Raw genomic sequence first — 5,277 nt, 5'->3', positions numbered from 1 at the left:
AAAGCCATGTCATCAATCTTCATATAATCAGCCCCATCATCTTCATCTTCACTTGAGGATGAACTTGGATCATTATTTTGTGGAGTTGACTTGATTTCCTTGGGTTGACTTGTTGATGCTTGCTTGCTGCCCTTTACCTTGTTGGAGATGCCTTGATTGCTTGATTTGTTGGCCTTGAGAGCTACTTCCTTGATCTTCATGCCTTCTAGCTTGGCTTGCAACTCACCAAGTCTTCTCCTCTCATTAGCTTCTTCTCTTTGCATGTCAAATGTCAACAATCTTCCAAGCACATCATTAGGTGTGAAGTGCTCAAACTTCTTCTTATCCCTAATCAAGGTGACTACGGTCTCATTTCTTGGTGAGTAGGCCTCTAACATAACCTTCACAACCTTGTGATCATCAAGCTCATCACACCCATAGCCTCTAATCTTGCCCACCAAGGTCATTAATCTATTAAACATTTCTTGTGGCCCCTCTCCATCTATAATCACAAACCTATTGAGCTTGGCCATCAACAAATCAATCTTTGCTTTCCTCACTTTATCTACACCTTCATGTGCTAGATGCAAAGTGTCCCAAATCTATTTTGCAACATTGACATTCATCACTCGGTTGTACTCATTTCCATCCAAGGCACTAAGGAGAATACTTGTGGCTTGGCCATTGAGATGGACAACAGCTAGCTCTTCATTTGTTGGTGCTTTGGGATCTTCTGGTGGTTGCAATCCATTCACCACAATCTCTCAAAGACCGGGGTGAAGACCTACAAGATAGGCACTCATCAAGTGCTTCCACTTGGCAAAGTTTGTCCCATCAAAATGAGGCAACTTTCCCACGGGTACATTGACAAAGGACCTTTTGTTATGGTTAGACAAATAAGAATAATTAAAGGATATGGTGGTATATTTGTTCTTGTTGTTGTTGCTGCCCTTGTCCTTGTTATCCTTCTTTTTGTCCTTGCTCTTCACCTCCTTGCTATCTTTTGAAGCATGGTATGATACATCATCATCTCCATCGTCCGAGCTACTAGAGAGCTCACTAGATGATGCATCATACTCATTCTTCTCTTGCTCTTGAGTTCTTGCTGCCCTTCTCTTAGCTCTTGCCTCTCTTGTGATTCTTCTTTCTTCTTTTCTCTTCTTCTTGTCTTTGAGACGCTGCTCTTCCTTCTTCTTTTCTCTAGCTTCTCTTGTCAAGATCTTTGTGGCTTTTCTTTCTTTTCTTGCCTTTCTTCTTTCGGCATCGGTGGTCCTAGGTTCTTTGATGGTGGCATCACTTGTTGTGGACATGGACAGCTCGCTGCTGCTGCCAACATCCTCAACGTGTACACCACTTGCATCCGCAACACGAACGTTCTTCGAACCTTCTCCTTCTTCCATACTTCACGCGGTGAAGCGTATGCGAAGCAACCTCGCTCTGATACCACTTGTAGGATCTACAGGAAGACAAAGAAGGCCTAGAGGGGGGGTGAATAGGCCTGTAAAAATTTATCTCAAAACTCTGTTAGAACAGAGAGCGGCACTGCCGGCCTTACATGGCGGCACTGCTGCTTTACAGAAATTAATCTAACACAGTTGAGATTTAACAGATATGAACCTGACCCCACTAGCTGCTTATTCCTGCAATATAACTTCAAGATCTAGTTTAAAGACTGGATACCACAGAAACTTCACACAAATGTAAATCGAGCAACTAAACCCTAACAACAGCTAGCAACAAAGTAAACAGCAAGTATAATCAAGATGAAGCATGCAAGACACAAGATTTATCTCGTGGTTCAGCTCACCACTAAGGTTTGCCTAAGTCCACGTTGTTGAGGAAGCCACAAAAGGCTTGAGCTTGCCACAAAGGCTTGCCTTACCCTCGTTCTCAAATCAAGAGAGTGAACTCTTGAAGTGAGGGGTGATTTCTTAGCTTTCAAATGAGGTTACAAACCTCCCAAGGCTGCCACACAAGTTGGCAAGCACAAGGGCGATGCCTAGCCAGCTAGGAGCAAGCTCCAAGAGTAATAAACCCTAGAACCATTGGCCAAGCGTAAACCAAATGTTCTTAGACTTTGGGAATCAGTGGATCTACTCTCCAATCGAGTTTTGCTGCCTTTTCTCTCAAGTTTTGATGGTTAAAATCAAGGATTTGCTTGAGGAATGGAGGAGCAACAATGGTGGAGAGGGATGAGCTTTGGTTCTGTCTGTTTTTGAGTAGAGTGACTCTATGTAGAAGATGACCGTTGTGGGCCGAGCCTGAGGGGTATAAATACCCCCCCCCCCCCGAGTCCAATGGTCAGTTAAGGGCGACACTGCCGCTCTTAAAAGGGCGGTACTGCCGCCCTAGCCAAAACAGGTAACATGATCTAAAATTTGGTTGGCTATTTTGACTAGGTGAGATAATGTAGATCTGTGAATTTGAGCATCTGGTTCAATAGTTGACCAACTGTCCTAAAATCTCTCTTAATAGTATGGCTTTCCCTAAACTCAAATTCAAAACATAAATGAATTTAAACCTCTTTTGAGCTGGGTCTATCCACCTTTCGTAATTTGGACACTTATAACCTGTACATCATCCTCATTCTTTGATTCCCTGCTTATCATCTCGATAAACCTCATTAGTCCTCTAATTTGGTGGTCATCAATGCCAAAACCCACAATAGGGCTTGATTGCACTTACAGACCTGATAATCAAGACAGTTGCTTTTAGCTACTTGAGTAGCAGAATGATCTATGCACATATGATCATTTCTGTTCTGATCAGACAAAGGAGTGACCATCACCATTGAGCTATGTTCCAAACCTTCAGCTAATATGCCATCTAGCTGCTTCAGATCTTTCCTTGACTTTTTGGTGGCCGAAGATCCAAGGTCATGACTATATTCATCACCATTGGATGTCACATTGACAGGTGAGCTTGGATTTTCACAAGCATTTTCTCTTTAATTGAGCCTTCTCTTCATTGCTCATGTGGTGCTTCTCATTGTCTTGCCTCTCATGAGTTGCTTGAGCCTTCTTCTCAAGCTTGGTAGGACACCCTAAGGCAAAGTGTCCCATATCTCCACATTTGAAGCACTTGATGTGAGCACAATCTCTTTTCTTGTCTTGATTCTTACTCACCATCTTGGCATCTTGGATAAGCATTAGATGTCTTGCTCTTTCACTCCTTGTCTTCTTCTTCATCATCATCACGTCACTACCAGCATCATATCATGGTTGATCTTGATTTGCTCTTGGAGCTTCTTCTTCTGCTCAACTTGTGGCTTTAATTGAGGTTCAACTTGTTGCTCTACCACTTGCTTGGTTGGGCACATAGAAGTGAGGTGACCCTATATGTGGCGCTTGAAGCACTTAACATGCTTAAGCCTCTCTTCTTTCTTCATCTTCTTGAGCTTCTCTTTGTTTGGGAAAGTATTTGAAAGATGTCCCACTTCATGGCACCGATAGCACATGAAATGAGAAAGCTTCTCTTTCTCTTGCTTCTTCATCTTCTTTTCTTTCTTTCTTTCGCCCTTTGTCATCTTCTTCTTGAAGCCAAGGCCACACTTGTTCCTAAAGTTTCTTTGAGTCTTCAACATGTGCTCAAAGGTAACTTTTGAGTTGTAGCACATCTCTAACTTGTTGCTCAAATTCTTTACTTCACTTTTGAGCTCATTGTTCTCCTTCAAAAGATTAGTCTCATAAGACATAAAAGTAGAACAAGCATCTATTTATGAAAAACATGGCATATCTAATAAATCATCACAAGAGGTGGATACATGCTTTTTCCCTACATCATAAGAGTTAGTCACATGTTGCAATCGATCACTTTACTCATGTGATGAGCTCTCATTATTTTTAAGTTTCTTTGGAAACACTTTAATGAGAGAAGCATGTTATTCTAATAATTCTCCATGAGACACAAGAAGCTTCTCATGATTCAATTTTAGCTCATCATGTGAAGATTTAAGAACATCAAGTAAGTGCTTATAATCTTCACATGAATTCTTTAGAAATGAGTTTTCTTTTTCCAATTTTAATGGTTTAGCTTTCTCACTTTCTAAAGACATGGTCATGCTAGCAAGTCTACTAACAAGCTCTTCATATGAATCAACATGATCAACTATATTAGCATTAGATACCTTGGTGTCACCTTGTGACATGAAGCAATGTGGTGATGAAGAGCTTGTAGAAGCATCACTTTCATAGCCCGAGCATGAATCATCATTAACAAGTGTGCATGGGGTAGCATCATCATTTGAATCACTTGTAGCATCATCATCAACCATGTCAAGTGAACTTGTGTTAGGTCTTTCATGAACAATCTTCCATAATCACCGAATTATGGTCATGCTCAACACACTCATGCACCTCCTCCTTGGGCTCCTTCTTGAACTTGCCATCATCCCACATGGAGGAATCACCGAAGGTGTGCTTGATTGATTCCCATATCTCACGAGCGGTTCCCACATAGTTTATCCTTTTCATCAACTCAAAGCTCAAAGTATCCATTAGATAACAACAAGCATTTGCATCAAGTTCAAAGAGAACTCTTTGAGCTTTGGTTAGATTTTTATGGTCTAAGACATGAGTGAGACTACTAGTGACAATCCACCAAAACTAGGTCCCTTTGCACAAAAATGATCAAGCATGTGATTTTTTTAATATGCAAAGTTTGTGCCATAAAAAATGTGTCTCATAATCATCTAGCCCACTAGACGCCATCCTCTTGGATCGGTGAAGACCATAAATGAGAGACCAAGCTCTGATACCATATGTCGAGTTGAGATGGCGGACTAGAGGAGGGGTGAATTGTCCTTTCTAAAATTAATTGCGTCAGCTAACCGAAATAAGTGTGGAATTAAAACTATCGGTTTAGCCAAGACTACACCTCTCTATCTAAGTTTTCAAGCACCTTATAAAGATCCTAATTAGGCAACAAAGGTGCCAGGCTAGTTAGAGCTCACCTAATCAATTCTAGTAGCGAGATCACACAAACCTATGCAACTAGTACTCAAACAACCGGAGGAGCTCCTACATAATTCTAGTAAGCAAAAGCACAAAGCCACCTAAGCTCACTAGCAATGCTCAGTAACAAGGCTACACAAGCCAAATTATAGAGCACAAATTACTTAGCTACACAAATAAAGCAATGTGATTAACAAGGTTACTCAAACTGAATTAGCCACGCAAGGGAGCTACTTCTATGCAACACAAGCAAGAAGGTAATTAGCAAGCTACACAAGCTAACTAATTACAAGAGCAACTATACAAGCACAATGTATATGAAAGTAAATACAAGCTTGAGTTGGGG

Source organism: Miscanthus floridulus, chromosome 19 (genome assembly GCF_019320115.1).
Source record: "Miscanthus floridulus cultivar M001 chromosome 19, ASM1932011v1, whole genome shotgun sequence".
In the NCBI taxonomy this organism is placed as follows: Eukaryota; Viridiplantae; Streptophyta; class Magnoliopsida; order Poales; family Poaceae; genus Miscanthus; species Miscanthus floridulus.
The sequence above is the reverse complement of the archived record's forward strand: the minus strand, read 5'-3'. Positions refer to the sequence as shown.